Here is a 19510-nt window from a genome sequence, read left to right on the forward strand (position 1 = left end):
CAAAAGCTAATTGTTGAGCTTTCTTTTCAAAGAGAACCAAGCAGATTGGAATTCATCTTCTACCTCCATATTTAGCTCTTCTTTCTGATTTTCTTGATTCTAACCTTATATTGGTTTTGTCAATCACTCAAGTTCAACTTCTTAGGATCAATATCTTCTGAATTATCAAAGGCTGCCATATATATATTTTTTTCCAAATGCAACACCTCTGACATCCATTTAGTCTCCATGTGCATTTCTGAAATCCTGTTCATTGAGCACTGTCCTGTTCAAATATCACTCTGACTAATTGGATTCTACACAATTTAATTAATTCCAAAACACTCAATCCAACAAACATGTAATGCATGCCTAAAATATTCTAAGTACTATACTGTACACAAGGAGATTACAGTCTCCTGAGTGAAGCACATGTAAACAATGACTCCAGAGTTTGTTCAATGAAACTACAGAATTATGCACAAATGTGCAAGTGGCAGCCCAGGGAGTGATGTAGAGGAAGGGAACAGAGAAAATTTCACAGGATGAATGACAAATAAACTGAATTTTAAAGGTCACAGGGAAAGGTCTCCAAAATGATAAGGCAGAAATGTTCAGAGAGGAAAAAAAAATTTAATTTAAAAAAAATTTTTTTTAATTAAAAAAAAAACTGAAAATAGTTATGTCACTTAGCAAGATTTTTGGCTGAAGACAACATAATAGTTAATTACAATTATTTAAATAAATAGATATTGCCCCTATCCTCACTTAAGGAGGCCAGAAATTGTTGCTAGTGTTGATTCTGTCCCCCATATTGAACTCAGGCTGGATGTAGCAAACCAAAAGCTTCAGTGCACATCTTCATGAAGTTGACTGAGATATATGGGAAAGGAATACACAATACCAACATGGCAGTCTAAATACAATATAAAAGCCAAAGGAGCCGGAACTAGTTCTCAAATCAAATTCAGAATCTCAGAGTCAGAAAAGTTCTTGTACAAGAATTTTTGAGTGAGTAAAAAAGTTTGAGTAAGTAAAGTGAAGCTAGGAAGCACCTACGCTTTGCATCAGGCTCTGTGTTTCAGCCTAGGTGATAAATGAGGGTGGCTCATATGACTAATAAGGTCCAACAACCAGGCACATTCCAGGAGCATTGAAGGATTTGAAGGTAATTGATCATATTACATTTTAGAATTACTGTGATAATTAAAGTACAAAGATTGGCTTGCAAAAGGGTATCCAGGAAAACAAATCAGTTCAGAAACCATATGATGGCCCATGTAAGCATTTTCTCTAATTCTTCCAACCAATTCTCTTTTAACCCCTCAAAATAATATTACTATGCTTCTTCCTCCATTATAGTACTCATACATTGTGCCATGTAAGTAAGACTTATGTCTTCTTTACCTTTTTTGTTTTATAAATTTATTTATTTATTCAATGCTCTAGTACTTACTATGTGCCAATCCCTGTTGTATGTGCTAGGGAGATAAAAATAAACAAGAATCCTTTTCTGTTTCTGTTAATGTGTTTGCATTCTAATGAGAGAGAGAGAGAAAAAGAGAGAGTTAATAAACTTATAAATAAACAATATGTCATATCAGGTTGCTGTGATATGTAAAGAAAATTCAGGGTAGGTTAGGAAAATGAGTAATGGGGAAGCTCTTATTTTATATTAGGATAATAAGGGAAAGTCTCACTGATAATCTGAGACTCAAAGGAAGCGAGGCAGGGAGCCATTTGGATATACTGAGGAAGAGGAATTCATGCAGATGATACAAATGCAGCAGCTCCTAAGGTGAAGCAGTGTAATGTTTTTAATTTAAAAAGAAGCCAGAGTAATCAGCGCATTATGAGTAACGGAAGAGTAGTAAGTTACGATGTGAGAGAATCAGTTATGAGCCAAATTGTAGAAACTCAGAGGCTTAATAAGGCCAGTAAGCTTGGAAACATGTGATAATATTTAGCAGAAAGGGGACATGATTAGATTTAGGCTATAGGATCACACTGGCTGCCATGTGGAAAATAACCTGTAGGGCAACAAACATGGAAGCAAGTAGACCAGTTATGAGGGCTCTGCAATAAACTGGGAGAGAGATGGTGGGGTTCTGGATGTATTTTGAAAAGATAAGTAAGCGGCTGACTAATGGAGTAGCTATGGAGCGAGAACAAAAAAATTAGTCAAGGATAACTTTAAAATTTTATGCCTGAGCAACTTAAAGAATGGAATTTCCATTAACTTAATGGGCAAGATGGTCAAAGGAAGATTGGTAAAATTAGGAATTGTTTTGGTCATATTTCTTTTGAGATATCTATTAAATGCCCATAATGTTTAACCTCAAACAGATTTTTTTCCATCTTAGATACTATAGTTTATCCTTTAAAAGTTTCTGCTTAACATCCTCAGTCTTTAGCTTCTTAAACATATGAAATATAATTATTTAAATGTGCTTGTCTACTAATTCTATCAACTGTGTTATTTTTCAATTGATTGACTTTTATTCAATGTTGTATTTTCCTGCTTCTTTATGCCTGATAATCTTTTGTTGGATGTCTGATACTGTGAATTTTACTTTGTCAGATGCTGTTTTTCATATTCCCATAAATATTATTGAGCATAGCACTTGGGTGCAGTTTTGTTATTTGGAAACAGTTTGATCCTTTTGGGGTCTTGCTTTGTTAGTATCAAAGCAATGTTTCATCTCAGGGAAATTTTTTCCTATTCTAAAGCAAGACTCTTCTTGATAGACACCTGATGCCTTGGGAATTACAAAATTTTCACTCTGACTGTTAGGAACTGTCACTCAGGTAGTTTCCTCACGTATATTTGCTGATCAGACTCAACCAAATACTAAAGGGGACCCTCTGTGGATCCCCAGAGTTTTCTTTGCTCAGTTTTCTCCTCTCTGATACTCTGCTATGAACTCAAACCACTTTGCCCTCCTCAGACACACAGCTCTGTCTCCATCACTCAGGGAAAGCATTAGTTCTCCTTCACTGCTCTGTGGTCTGCCAACTTTCTGTAAACAATAAGTAGGGCAGTTTTAGAGCTTATCTTGTTTGTTTCCCATTTTTCAGTGATCATTGTCTGTTGTTGTCTGATGCCCAGTAACTTGAGTCATTGCTTTATATATTTTGTTCATTTTCTTTGTTGTCTTAGGCAAGAGACTAAATGTAGTCCCTTTTACAATATCTTGTTTAGAAATGGAAGTCCATTAGGTCTATAATTCTTTTTGTCTTGTCTTTTTGAATTAGCATTATTAAGGAAAATATACGAACATATTACAGAACATATTTTACATTTACAGTTCAATGAGTTTTGACAAATGCGTGCACACATAAGCATCACCAAAATAAACACACAAACCATTTTCATCACTCACAGATTTTCTCTTTCCTTATTGTAGTTAACTATTCCTCCAGCCCAACCATATGCAACCACTCATCTGCTATCTATAGTGTAGATTAGTTTATATAGTTTGGAATATCACATGAATGGTATCATAGTATACATTCTTGTGTTTTGATCCCTTCAATCAGCATAATGGTATAACATTTATCCTTGTTGTGTATTCATTCTGTTTTACTGCTGAGTATTATTGTATTGAATGACTATAACGATTGTTGATAAACATTTAGCTGTTTCCAGTCTAGGGTACAACACTATTATGAATATTTGTACATAGATTTTTTTAGTGAATATTTTATGTTAAGTTTACCCCTTCCAGTTATAGTTTTTATTCAGCAACAAATTCTCCTCTGTTATCAGTCTGATTGCAACACTTTTTAATACCTTCAAATGTTTCTTTTCTTGGTACAGATTTTACATTACCACTGATAGTGTTTCTGTAACCATTTCACTTTGATGTAACTAATAGAAGTTCCTCGGTTATAATTCCCGCATGTAATTTAAACTAAATTGAATTGTAACACCTAATTACATCTCTTTCTCTCATTTTAGGCACGAGAGAGTTTGTTTTTCAATATTTTTTTCTTTTTCTGAAACATTACTCAAAATATAGAAAATAAGTTAGGAAGATCTACAAAGATTTTCTATAAATTCTACCTTTTCTTTTTATTCTTATGAGAAAGGTTGCTTAGAGTTGGGGGCATTTTACAAACAGTCGTCATGAGGCATACCCTGTTAATTCCTTCTGCTTTCCCACTAATATATATAATTACATAGTAAGGTTAAAGTTCTTTTTTTTAAACAAAATTATTTTTATTTTTTTTTCTTATTAGTCATCCATTTTATACATATCAGTGTGTACATGTCAATCTCACTCGCCCAATTCATCCCACCACCACCACCACCCCCCGCCACTTTCCCCCCTTGGTGTCCGTATGTTTGTTTGCTACTTCTGTATCTCAATTTCTGCTCTGCAAAGTGATTCATCTGTACCATTGTCTAGGTTCCATATATATGCATTAATATATGATATTTGTTTTTCTCTTTCTGACTTACTTCAGTCTGTATGACAGTCTCTAGATGCATCCACGTCTCTACAAACGACCCAATTTCGTTCCTTTTTATGGCTGAGTAATATTCCACTGTGTATATGTACCACAACTTCTTTATCCATTCGTCTGTCAATGGGCATTTAGGTTGCTTCCATGACTGGGCTATTGTAAATAGTGCTGCAATGAACACTGGGGTGCATGTGTCTTTTCGAATTATGGTTTTCCCAGGGTATACGCCCAGTAGTGGGATTGCTGGGTCATATGGTAATTCTATTTTTAGTTCTTTAAGGAACCTACATACCGTTCTCCATAGTGGCTGTATCAATTTATATTCCCACCAACAGTGCAAGAGGGTTCCCTTTTCTCCACACCCTCTCCAGAATTTGTTGTTTGTAGATTTTCTGATAATACCCATTCTAACTGGTGTGAGGTGACACCTCATTGCAGAGTTGATTTGCATTTCTCTAATAATTAGTGATGTTAGAAGCTTTTCATGTGCTTCCTGGCCATCTGTATGTCTTCTTTGGAGAAATGTTTATTTAGGTCTTCTGGCCATTTTTGGATTGAGTTGTTTGTTTTTTTAATATTGAACTGCATAAGCTGTTTATATATTTTGGAGATTAATCCTTTGTCTGATGATTCATTTGCAAATATTTTCTGCCATTCTGAGGGTTGTCTTTTCGTCTTGTTTATGGTTTCCTTGGCTGCACAAAAGCTTTTAAGTTTCATTAGGTCCCATTTGTTTTTTTTTTGTTTTTATTTCCATTACTCTAAGAGGTGGATCAAAACAGATCTTGCTGTGATTTATGTCAAAGACTGTTCTTCCTATGTTTTCCTCTAAGACTTTTATAGTGCCTCTTCTTAAATTTAGGTCTCTAATACATTTTGAGTTTATTTTTGTGTATGATGTTAGGGAGTGTTCTAATTTCATTGTTTTACATGTAGCTGTCCAGTTTTCCCAGCACCACTTATTGAAGAGACTGTCTTTTCTCCACTGTATATCCTTGTCTCCTTTATCATGGATTAGTTGACCATAGGTGTGTTGGTTTATCTCTGGGCTTTCTATCCTGTTCAATTGATCTATATTTCTGTTTTTGAGCCAGTACCATATTGTCTTGATTACTGTAGCTTTGTAGTACAGTCTGAAGTCAGGGAGTCTGACTCCTCCAGTTCCGTTTTTTTCCCCTCAAGACTGTTTTGGCTATTCGGGCTCTTTTGTGTCTCCATATAAATTTTAAGATTTTTTGTTCTATTTCCGTAAAAAATGCCATTGGCAATTTGGTAGGGATTGCATTGAATCTGTAGATTGCTTTGGGTGATATAGTCATTTTTACAATATTGATTCTTCCAATCCAAGAACATGGTATATCTCTCCATCTCTCCATCATCTTTAATTTCTTTCATCAGTGTCATAGTTTTCTGCATACAGGTCTTTTGTCTCCCTAGGTAGGTTTATTCCTATGTATTTTATTCTTTTTGTTGCAATGGTAAATAAGAGTGTTTCCTTAATTTCTCTTTCAGATTTTTCATCACTAGTGTATAGGAATGCAAGAGATTTCTGTTCATTAATTGTGTATCCTGCAACTTTACCAAATTCATTGATTAGCTCTAGTAGTTTTCTGGTGGCATCTTTAGGATTCTCTATATATAGTATCATGTCATCTGCAAAGAGTGACAGTTTTACTTCTTCTTTTCTAATTGGTATTCCTTTTATTTCTTTTTTTTCTCTGATTGCCATGGCTAGGACTTCCAAAACTATGTTGAATAATAGTGGTGAGAATGGACACCTTTGTCTTGTTCCTGATTTAGAGGAAATGCTTTCAATTTTTCACCATTGAGAATGATGTTTACTGTGGGTTTGTCATATATGGCCTTTATTATGTTGAAGTAGGTTCCCTCTATGCCCACTTTCTGGAGCGTTTTTATCATAAATTGGTGTTGAATTTTGTCAAAAGATTTTTCTGCATCTATTGAGATGATCATGTGGTTTTTATTCTTCAATTTGTTAATATGGTGTATCACATTCATTAATTTGCGTATATTGAAGAATCCTTGCATCTCTGTGTTAAATACCACTTGATCATGGTGTATGATCCTTTCAATGTGTTGTTGGACTCTGTTTGCTATTATTTTGCTGAGGATTTTTTCATCTATATTCATCAGTGATATTGGTCTGTAATTTTCTTTTTTTGTAGTATCTTTGTATGGTTTTGGTTTCAGGGTGATGGTGGCCTCATATGACAAGTTTGGGAGTTTTACTTCCTCTGCAATTTTTTGGAAGAGTCTGAGAAGACTGAGTGTTAGCTCTTCTCTAAATGTTTGATAGAACTCACCTGTGAAGCCATCTGGTCCTGGACTTTTGTTTGTTGGAAGACTTTTAATCACAGTTTCAATTATTTCATTACTTGTGAATGGTCTGTTCATATTTTGTATTTCTTCCTGGTTCAGTCTTGGAAGGTTATATCTTTCTAAGAATTTTTCCATTTCTTCCAGGTTGTCCATTTTATTGGCATAAAGTTGCTTGTAGTAATCTCTTAGGATGCGTTGTATTTCTGTGGTGTCTGTTGTAACTTCTCCTTTTTCATTTCTAATTTTATTGGTTTGAGTCCTCTCCCTCTTTTTCTTGATGAGTCTGGCTGATGGCTTATCAATTTTGTTTATCTTCTCAAGGAACCAGCTTTTAGTTTTGTTGATCTTTACTATTGTTTTCTTTGTTTCTATTTCATTTATTTCTGCTCTGATCTTTATGATTTCTTTCCTTCTGCTAACTTCGGGTTTTGTTTGTTCTTCTTTCTCTAGTTCCTTTAGGTGTAAGGTTAGATTGTTTATTTGAGATTTTACTTGTTTCCTGAGGTAGGCTCGTATAGCTATAAACTTCTCTCTTAGAACTGCTTTTGCTTCATCCCATAGGTTTTGGATCGTTGTGCTTCATTGTCATTTGTCTCTAGGTATTTTTTGATTTCCTCTTTGATTTCTTCAGTGATCTCTTGGTTATTTAGTAATGTATTGTTTAGCTTCCATGTGTTTGTGTTTTTTACAGTTTTTTCCCTATAATTGATTTCTAATCTCATAGCATTGGGGTCAGAAAAGATGCTTGATATGATTTCAATTTTCTTAATTTTTCTGAGGCTTGATTTGTGACCCAAGATGTGATCTATCCTGGAGAATGTTCCATACACACTTGAGAAGAAAGTGTAATCTGCTGTTTTTGGATGGATGCCCTATAAATATCAGTTAAATCTATCTGGTGTATTGTGTCATTTGAAGCTTGTGTTTCCTTATTAATTTTCTGTTTGGAAGATCTGTCTATTGTTGTAAGTGAGGTGTTGAAGTCCCCCACTATTATTGTGTTACTGTCAATTTCCTGTTTTAGAGCAGTTGCCTTATGTATTGAGGTGCTCCTATATTGGGTGCATATATATTTATAATTGTTATATCTTCTTGGATTGATCCCTTGATCATTACGTAATACCCTTTCTTGTCTCTTGTAACATTCTTTATTTTACAGTCTATTTTAACTGATATGAGTATTGCTACTCCAGCTTTCTTTTGATTTCCATTTGCATGGAATATCTTTTTCCATCACCTCACTTTCAGTCTGTATGTGTCCCTAAGTCTGAAGTGGGTCCCTTGTAGATAGCATATATATGGGTCTTGTTTTTGTGTCCATTCAGCAAGCCTGTGTCTTTTTTTTTTGAGATACATGGGCCTCTCACTGTTGTGGCCTCTCCCATTGTGGATCACTGGCTCTGGACGTGCAGGCTCAGCGGCCATGTCTCACGGGCCCAGCCACTCCGCGGCATGTGGGATCTTCCTGGACCGGGGCATGAACCCATGTCCCCTGCATTGGCAGGTGGACTCTCAACCATTGTGCCACCAGGGAAGCCCTAGCCTGTGTCTTTTGGTTGGAACATTTAATCCATTCATATTTAAGGTAATTATTGATATGTGTATTCCTATTACCATTTTCTTAATTGTTTGGGGTTTGTTTTTGTAGGTTCTTTTCTTCTCTTGTGTTTCCCACTCAGAGAAGTTCCTTCAGCATTTGTTGTAGAGGTGGTTTGGTGGTGCTGAATTATCTTAGCTCTTGCTTGTCTGTAAAGCTTTTGATTTCCCTGTCAAATCTGAATGAGATCCTTGCTGGGTAGAGTAATCTTGGTTGTAGGTTCTTCCCTTTCATCACTTTAAGTATATCGTGCAACTCCCTTCTGGTTTGTAGAGTTTCTGCTGAGAAATCAGCTGTTGACCTTATGGGAGTTCCCTTGTATGTTATTTGTCATTTATCCCTTGCTGCTTTCAGTAATTTTTCTTTGTCTTAACTTTTGCCAATTTACTATGTGTCTCAGCGTGTTTCTCCTTGTGTTTATCCTGTATGAGGCTCTCTGTGCTTCCTGGACTTGGGTGGCTATTTCCTTTCCCATGTTAGGGAAGTTTTCAACTATAATCTCTTCATATATTTTCTCAGTTCCTTTCTCTCTCTCTTCTCCTTCTGGGACCCCTATAATGTGAATGTTGTTGTGTTTAACGTTGCCCCAGAGGTCTCTTAGGTTGTCTTCATTTCTTTTCATTCTTTTTTCTTTATTCTGTTCTGCAGTAGTGAATTCCACCATTCTGTCTTCCAGGTCAGTTATGTGTTCTTCTGCCTCAGTTATTCTGCTATTGATTCCTTCTAGTGTAGTTTTCGTTTCTATTATTATATTGTTCATCTCTGTTTGTTTGTTCTTTACTTCTTCTAGATCTTTGTTAAACATTTCTTGCATCTTCTCGATCTTTGCCTCCATCCTTTTTCCAAGGTCCTGGATCATCTTCACTATCATTATTCTGAGTTCTTTTTCTGGAAGATTGCCTATCTCCATTTCATTTAGTTGTTTTTCTGGGGTTTATCTTGTTCCTTCATCTGGTACATAGCCCTCTGCCTTTTCATCTTGTCTATCTTTCTGTGAATGTGGGATCAAAATTCTTTATCATCTTTCCTTTGGTCCCTTGAGCTTTTCCTTCCATACATTTAACATAAGTACAAGCATATCTTTAATATGACTTCTTAAAAAATGTATATATTTCTCACAAAAACACTTTAAATTCTACAATTATAAGAACTATTTTCTTCACTGCTATATTTCTCATTGCCTAGCACAAAGGCCAGCACATATAGAAGCACTGCTATATTTCTCATTGCCTAGAACAAAGGTTAGCCCATAATTAATGAGTAGCTAATTTTAAAAAATAGAGAATTATCTGAACATCTTGTTAAAAAATGGCTTTAACCATATTTTGCATGTCATAGCATGTTTCCTTGGTAATATATCCATGGCCTCTTAAAATAGAAGGATGTTTTCTAGTCCTATCTTAAATATTCTCTTTCCTTAGTTAATATTGTATTCAAATTCTCCCTCACCTTCTCAAGAGCCAGGTGTGCATCTGTAAGTGTAACTGTGACTGACCCTCTGCTGTTGGCCTCTGCTACTCTCTCTTATACATCATCATTCCATTCTTTGTAAAGGCAACATAACCCGACTCATAATATTCCGTGAATGGTGGTGACTGCAGATGAGTTTTCTTCTTTATACTGCAGAAATGAAAAAGGCCTTTTGGCTGAGTAATACTGCATTATATATATGTACAACATCTTCTTTATCCATTCCTCTGTCAATGGATATTTAGGTTGCTTCCATGACCTGGCTATTGTAAATAGTACTGCAATGAACATTGGGGTGCATGTGTCTTTTTGAGTTATGGTTTTCTCTGGGTATATGCCCAGTAGTGCGATTGCTGGATCATATGGTAATTCTATTTTTAGTTTTTTAAGGAACCTCCATACTGTTCTCCATAGTGGTTGTACCAATTTACATTCCCAGCAACAGTGTAGGAGGATTCCCTTCTCTCCACACCCTCTCCAGCATTTATTGTTTGTATTGAATGAAATAATGCCATTTGCAGCAAGATGGTTGGACCTAGAGATTGTCATACTGAGTGAAGGAAGTCAGAGAAAGAGAAATATCATATGATATCCCTTATATGTGGAATCTAAAAAGAAATGATGCAAATGAATTCACTTACCAAACAGAAACAGACTCATGGACTTAGAGACGAACTTATGGTTACCAGGGGGAAGGATAGGGGGAAGGGATAATTAGGGAGTTTGGGATCCACATGTACACCCGGCTATATTTAAAATAGGTAACCAACAAGAACCTACTACATAGCACAGGGAACTCTGCTCAGTGTTACGTGACAGCCTGGATGGGAGGGGAGTTTAGGGTTGAACAGATACATGTATATATATGGCTGAGTGCCTTTGCTGTGCACCTGAAACTATCACAACACGCATAAGCCAGCTCTACTGCAATATAAAATAGAAAGTTTAAAAAAAGAGAGAGAATAGTAAAATTAAGAAAAGAAGAAAAATACCTTTTGCTATTCTTGTTGGTATTGTTGGTGAGTTTGGAAGAGGAGATTGGAAGGAGAAGGGGATGGACTGAAGAGAGGACTGCTGGTATCTTCTAGGTTGCAGGTAAGAAGAATTTACAAATAACTTAGCATGCATTTTAAGGAAACTTTTAATAAGTTGGTGAAGAGAACAATTTTTTATAAAGATTGTGAATTCACTATGAACTGCTCTAGTCTCATTTTTAAAAATCACATGTTAGTATTAAATTATATTTTCTGGCTTAAGAAAAATCCCTGCAGGCCATCAGTCACATAATATAATCCTATTTGTAATGAAACATTAAATATATCACATTGCACATATTACAAAGAAAAGTATTAAATGATCTTAGTCTTCTTACCCAAATTAACAGTGTGAATACATAAAAGAGAAGCAGTGTGTGCAGTTTTGTTTTCCACCTGATTTATAACTACTTTACATTCAACTGAGTGTTTAATATGTTTTTTAGGTCAGGTACTCTGTATGCAAAATTTGAAGTCTTTGACGTTTTAGTGCATTTTAAATTAAATTGATTCCCACTGTGACTAATTTTGAAAACAAAGCCAAAAGAAAATGTTCACTTACTTTTGTGAAAAGCCACTTTGGTCATTTTCTCAAGTAAGTTATGTAATGTATGTAATAACAAAAACCCTGCCAATTGTGAGAAGTGCAAATAGTTACTTTCAACTGAAGATGGCTTTAAAAATTACCACTGGCTCAGCCCAGGCTGTAAGGATGCTCTTTCAGAGAATTCAAAGAATGATTTTGCAAGAAATACATTTATCTGTATATTATTAATTTAAAGCTGAGACTTCAAGCAAAGAAAAAAGCTAAAGATAATATAATCAAAATTAATAAATTACTCTAATTTATAGGTTGGTAACCATTTCATTTTTCAGTGGCTTCTTGGGTACTGAATATTGGGCCTAATGAAAATTGAAGGGGGTAGTTTTAGGCTAAATAGAACAAATTACCATATGTTATGTTATAGAGAGCACATGGATTTTTACAAGATTATTAGTTAGTACACATATGCTATTGTGGGATACTTCTGAATTTCTTCAGGTAATATCTAAAGTGAAAAAATTTGTTCCTGCCCCAAATAGATTCCTCGAGTAATAGTCTGTGCATATTTGTAGCAATCAGTTAGCTACCTGTTGAATCATAAAAGTTATGTTTATATAAAAATTATTTTCAAAGTAACCTAGGTTAAATCGTACATTTTATTCATCTAATGTCTTGAATTATTTTTGAGTGTTTTGTTATTTATACTGTTCTTTTATATATTATTTCAACTGATCTTCCAAATAGGCCTGTGAGTTTTTCAGACAATATAATTATTCACATTCTGCTAAGGTGAAAGCAGTCTTAGAATGATTGAAATTTAAAATTATAAAGTCCAGATAATTGTCTAGGGTAGTGCTATTCAATAGATATACAATGCTTGACAAAATGGGAGTCGTGTGCGTAATCTTTAAATTACAAGTAGCCACATTAAAAGAAGTAAAAAGGAAGAGGTGAAATTAATTTTAATGATATTTTTCCCCAAATTATCCAACAGTTTAAACATGCTATCAATAGAAAACTATTAATAAGATACTTTACATTCACTTTTCTTATTAAATTTTCAAAACCTGATGTGTGTTTTGCACATAAAACATCTCAATTCAGACTAGTCACATTGTACATGCTCAATAAACTACATGTGACTACTAGTGGATAACACATATCTAATGTTTCAGATTCTTAAGCAATTTCTTTTCCTCTGCACAATGAATTTCCTCTCTTCTTTTTATACTCTATATCCATACAATCATCTTTGCTCTCTCTTGATTCTCTCAAGCTCCACATCTACAACCTTAATTCATGCACCATCAATTACACCCAAATTACTTCATTAGGTTCCCCAGTGGAATACTTCCTTCCTATATCACCCCATCCAATTTTATTCTGATGCCCCAGTGACCTTCTTTATTGGTATATATAAGCAGTCCCCAAACTTTTTGGCACCAGAGACCGGTTTCGTGGAAGACAATTTTTCCATTAACTGGGGGAGGTAGGGAATGGTTTGGGGATGATTCAAGCTCATTACATTTATTGTGTACTTTATTTCTATTATTATTACATTATAATATATAATGAAATAATTACACAACTCACCATAATGCAGAATCAGTGGGAGCCCCGAGCTTGTTTTCACTTGCTACTCACTGATAGGGTTCTGATATGAGTCTGCAAGCAACTGATTTATTATGGTCTCTGTGCAGTCAAACCTCTCTGCTAATGATAATCTGTATTTCCCACCACGCCCCAGCACTAGCGTCACCTCACCTCCACCTCAGATCATCAGGCATTAGATTCTCGTAAGGAGCACACAACCTAGATCCCTCGCATGCTCAGTTCACAGTAGGGTTCACACTCCTATGAGAATCTAATGCCTCCGCTGATGTGACAGGAGGTGGAGCTCAGGTGGTAATGTGAGCGATGGGGAGCGGCTGCAAATACAGATGAAGCTTCACTCGTTCATCTGCCACTCACCTCCTGCTGTATGGCTCAGTTCCTAACAGGCCACGGACCAGTACCGGCCCATGGCCCAGGGGCTGGGGACCCCTGGTATATATGATCACATGACTATCTTGTTTATAGGAGAGGCACTCTCCCCATTTTATCAGGTTATGAGGTAAGGCCAAGGCTTATGTGTTTTAAAAATGTTCTCTAGCTAATTTTGATATATACTACTGGCTAAATTACAAGAATAATACTATTTCCCCTCCATGGCTACAGACTGTGCTAAGTGCCATTATTCTGACCTATCTCAATACCCTATACTTTCCCAATAAGTATTGGTTTGCAATGGCAGGGACTGGCCCTTGAACTGAGTGTGAGCTTTGTCACATTGTGGTATTACATTTGGTAACAAATAAAATATACATTTAAAAATATAATAGTATATTTCATCTACCAAAATTATTTCAGTCAGTTAATAATGAAAGAGCTGCTAAATGCTTCCTTTAGTTTGTTTGTTTCTGAATTATTTACTGTTTTTTCCTATAAAAATATTTTTCTTCTTCAAAAGCATATTATATTAGAGTAAGAAAATTTGAATTACCCAAGTCTGAACTTGAGTTCATAATTTATGTTACTTTTAAGTTATGACATTTAGACAAAATAGGTCAACTTATCTCTGTTTTTTTTATATCTATGTTTTTATAATAAAATGCAGAAAATGAGATTGCTAGAAAAAAAAGTCAGAGAGCTACTATATGTTAATAAATCACTGTTTATGTATTGTAAATTCTTTATGCTGTGGCTAAAAATTTTTATTTCTCAATTTGTATTCTAAAGCAGAAATATATCCCTATAGGCTATATTTTTATGTGATAAAAGGATTTCCAACTCACTCTTATTGGAAGACATAAATATTTATACATCAAAATTAGATTATTCTTTGGTAAAAATAAAAAAAACTATTTTATCACCTAAGGAAAATATATGTTTTAAAAACACTATTAAGTTTTCAGCTATCATCAAATTAAAAATAAATAAAATGTTTCTTTGCAGGCATTAAACTGTATCTTCAAACTGCATAAAAATGAGAGCAACCTTAGGGATTTTTTTCAATGAAAAAGACCCCATTAATAGGATAAAAATGGAAATGGATTTTATACATACTTCCCAGGGCTTATATTTGATAAGACTTTATAAGGAATTTAGTAAGATGAAATAAAATGGCAAGATCAAAGCACACGTACACACAGAAACAGATTTCCTGCTATGAAGCATATAAATTGGGATGATGTAGCTAATGAAAAGTCTTACTTCTTAGATTCTTTAGATTGTGCCTAGAGACACAAAATTTAAACATTTGATTAATATAAAATAATTCAAGCCTTTTGATTAAGCTAGGCAAATACTTGTTTTGTCATCTTCATAAAGCTTCCCTAAATATTCTGTCTCTTCCACATAATTTCCTGGAGTTATGTAAAAGTGCCCCGATGTGTTAGGAACTACAGAGTGTTATTTGTTCACTGGGATTGGCATCTTCTTCTCCACTCTATTCCTTCATGGTTGTGCTCCTGCAAAGCTGGCTTTTAAGTTCCTCAAACACACCAAAGATACTCTTATCTCAGGGGCTTTAACTGTGCTCTCCCTACTGTCTATCATAGATTTCCTTCTGTTCCTTGCAAAATTGGTTGCATCTTATTTTTAGATTTTAGTTTAAATATTACTTCTCTAGAAAATCCTTCTTTTATCATCCAAACTAAAATAGGTCTCCATTATTTTTACCTTAGTAGCTTATTTGTTTCCTTTTACAGCTATTCACAGTTTGTAATTGTATTTTTGTTTGATTACTTGCTTATTTGTTCTTGCCTCTCTCTTTACCTATATTACAGCCTTGTATGAGGAAAAGACATGTCTGTTCGTTAATCATTTCACATTAGTGCATAGGATAGTCTGTCGCAAAGTTAGTGCCCAATAAATATTTGTTGTCTGAAATGAATGTCACAATATTAAGTTAATTTAATGTTAATTACATGTAATTTTTAAAATCTCTGTTAAGATTAGTTTTTTAAAAAGGTGTATAATTTCACTTTGATAATGTGAGGATTGCTTATTATAAGCTCAGTGATTCAGATAAGAAAGTTTTAATTGCAATGGAGCTTAAAAGTTAGTGCAAATTTACCATAATAACCAAAAGAAATATTCAGATACAGCAAAAGTAATCTTCATGAGAATAACCAGAGTACCTATGACATTAAAGAATTGTTCAAAGTGAAAATAGAATAGAAACTAAAAATTTTCTTTTAGGAAAATGAGACACTAGAGATACTGACAATAGGTAATGTAAAAAGATAATGTATATGATTTTTTAAAAATTTATACCAAAATTAAATGTAAAATTGTACATTCCTCTATTTCAAGTAGACCACTCCTATGATTACCTATGGTGACTAATTACTTAATTATGTAAATTAACAATGTGGTTTATGTATATTGGCATATTATGACACCTCCTAACTGGTTTTCCTCTACACTTAACTCTGTACAGTCTATTCTTTATATAACAGAGTAATCTTTTTAAAACATTAGTCAGATCACATGTCTGTTTGCATCCCATATGGTTATAGTGACAGCTGTTCAACTCTGTGCTTGTAATGTGAAAGCAGACATAGAAAATATACAAATAAATGGGCATGGCTGTAGTCCATGAAATTTTATTTAGAAAAACAGGTACCAAGTTGGATTTAGCTTTTAAGGTCATAGTTTGCCATCCGTGGCCTACAAGGTCTCACTTCTGCTGTCCCCCATCCCACCCCGAATTCATTTATCACTCCTGTTTTTCTCATTCACTCTGATCTGGCCATTCTGGGCTTCTTGCTATTCCTTAAATGTGCAAATTACATTCTTCTTCCATCTCATGGCCTTTGCAATTGTTGATCATTTTGTCTTGGACACTGTGTCTATAGATCTCTAAAGGGCTCATTTCTTGTTTCTTAAAGACTCTGCTCAAATATTATCTCCACACAGAGACTTCTCTGACCTTAGATAAAATGAGGATAAAATGATATCCAGTCAAGTACTTCCATCTGATGTATTCTCTCTATATATTTCTATTAAATATTTTTTAAATTTGGTTATTTTCTGTCTCTTCCCTTTAGAAAGTAAACACTGTGACAGCAAAGAATTTATCTAAGCGTTTTCCTGCTATAGCATCAGTGCCCAGAATAGGGTTTGACACATAATAGTCATTCAGTAAATAGTTGCTGAGTATGTTGATTGAATTAATTTAATATTTTCAACACTCCTCAACTGTAAATATTTGTTTAAAATATAAACCTTATCCCTAAATCTCATACTAGGAAGAATATGGCTTATTTTTTTAATTTGACTTAACATCAATATTCATTTTTGTAATATATAGGAGCTTGAGAACGTTTAGTTATTACAGACTCCTACTTCCACCCTAATGTCTTCCTTGTTGATTCTACTTTCCTCCACAGTTCATAAAGTTAACACCTCTGGTTTAAGAGTATAGTCAATCATTGAAAACAGGCAGACAATAAATGAATAAGCCAATAAACATACAGCACGCAGGTGGTGATACATACGGTAAAGAAATAAAAGGGAACACAGAGTGGCAGCCAGTGGTCATGGAAGGGCTCTCTAATAAGTTCATTCAAGCATAGTCCTGAAGGAGTCAAAGAACATGACAGACACAAGGCAATCAAGTGCAAGGCCACAGGGTACGAATAGACTTGGTGTGCTCAAGAAAGAACAGTGTTATGAGTTGAATGGTGTGGCCCCCCCACACCAAATATGTTGAAGTCCTAAGTCCCTGTACTTCCTACTGTAACCTTATTTGAAAATTGAGTCACTGCAGATGTAATTAGTTAAGTCAGGATGAAAACATACTACAGTAGGGTGGGTCTTTAATCTAATGTGACTGGTGTCCTTATAAAAAGAGGGAAGATGATGTGAAGGCAGACAAACAGGGAGAAGATGGCCATGTGAATGTGGATTCAGAGACTGAAGCTACTTGCACAAGCCAAAGAACACTTGGGACTGCCAGAAGCTGAGGAGGATTCTTCCCCTAAAGTTTACAGAGAGAGCATGGCCCTGAAAATACCTTGCTTTTGGCCCTCTAGCCTTCAAAACTGTGAGACAAAAAATTGTTGCTTTAAGCTACATCATTTATGGTACTTTGTTATTGCAGCTGTGGGAAATTAATACCAGTAGGTGGGCTAACATATCTGCAGAGGAGTAAGTAAATGGGAAATAATTTGGAAATGTTATTAATAAGTATAGTTTTGCAGGTGATTTAAATCCAGAGCAAAAATTATTTGCATTAAGAACATGCTATTCTTTTTTGTATTGCTAAAAGTTATGACAAAGAAGGAATTCAGATAACCATGCTAATATAAGTTGAATATAGACTATATTAAAGATTTTTTTCTCTGAATGTTAAATGCAAAGGAACCCAAAACAGAGTAGATACGTGGGGAGACACAACAGGTAGAGAGAATATGATAGGACTCATATTCTGAGTAGAAGTTTCAACATCTAGAACATATGATTTAGTCTCCAGCATAACAGTAGTTCTCATGGGAAAATAACATAAAAAGGAATAAAATGTTAAATATTTGGTTAAAGGAAATAGGAAGAAAACCAAGGAAGAACAAGGAAGTAACACCCTTTTTCCAGTGGAGTATTCTCATTTAAAATTTAAACACACACACTCATAAAATTCTTCACTTTTAGACAAGCTTCTTGAAACAACCTATAGTCTATCTCTAGTAGTCAGGGTTCTTCAGAGACAGAACCTATATATATATATATATATATATATATATATATATATATATATATATATATATATATATAAGATATTTATTTCAAGGAGTTGGCTCACATGATTATGGTTGTTGAGAAACCCCAAGATCTGCAGTTAATAAGCTGGGGACCCAGGATAGCCAATGTGTAGATCCAGTCCTGTCAGAAGGCCTGAGACCCAGGAGAACTGATGGTGTACATTCTAGTCTGCAAGCATGTGGGTTTGAGATCCAAAGAGAACCAACGTTCCAGTTGGAGTCCAAAGGCCAGAAAATAGCAATGTCTCTGCTCATGCAGACGGGCCAGAGGAGTTCCCTCTTACTCAGCCTTTTTGTTCTATTCAAGTCTTCAGTTGAATGCATGAGGCCCATCCATATCAGAGAGGGCAACCTGCTTTACAAAGTCTACTGATCCAAATGTTAATCTATCTCATCAAGAAACACCCTCACACCCAGAATAATGCTTGACCAATTGTCTGGGCATTAATAGTGCAGTCAAATTGACACATAAAATTAATAAAATTAACCATCACACACTTTTGTTTTTATTCTTTTTTAAAATTTAATTTTTCTTTTTCAATTTTCAGTTTTCTATTCAACCCATCCTATTCCACCTCCTTTGTTATGATTTCACTGAAATGACTCCTCCCACAATAAGCAATGAATATTAGAGCTAAAATAACATTTATCATTCATTTTTCTATTCTGTTCCTTTACATCTCTGGATTATCTGATCATGAGACCATTTCTTTCCTTTTTTAAAAAATTTTATTTTATTATTTTTATATAGCAGGTTCTTATTAGTTATCTATTTTATACATATTAGTGTATATATGTCAATCCCAATCTCCCAATTCATCCCACCACCCACCCCCACCTCAGTTTCCCCCCTTGGTGGCCATACTTTTGTTCTCTACATCTGTGTCTCTAATTCTGCCTTGCACACTTGTTCATCTGTACCATTTTTCTAGATTCCTCATATATGCACTAATACACGATATTTATTTTTCTCTTTCTGACTTACTTCATTCTGTATGACAGTCTCTAGGTCCATCCACATCTCTACAAATGACCCAATTTTGTTCCTTTATATGGCTGAGTAATATTCCATTGTATATATGTACCACATCTTCTTTACCCATTTGTCTGTCGATGGGCATTTAGGTTGCTTCCATGATCTGGCTATTGTAAATAGTGCTGCAATGAACATTGGTGTGCATGTGTTTTTTTGAATTATGGTTTTCTCCAGGTATCTGCCCAGTAGTGGGATTACTGGCTCATATGGTAATTCTATTTTTACTTTTTTAAGGAA

The sequence above is a fragment of the Globicephala melas genome, chromosome 5, assembly GCF_963455315.2.
Source record: "Globicephala melas chromosome 5, mGloMel1.2, whole genome shotgun sequence".
NCBI lineage: Eukaryota > Metazoa > Chordata > Mammalia > Artiodactyla > Delphinidae > Globicephala > Globicephala melas.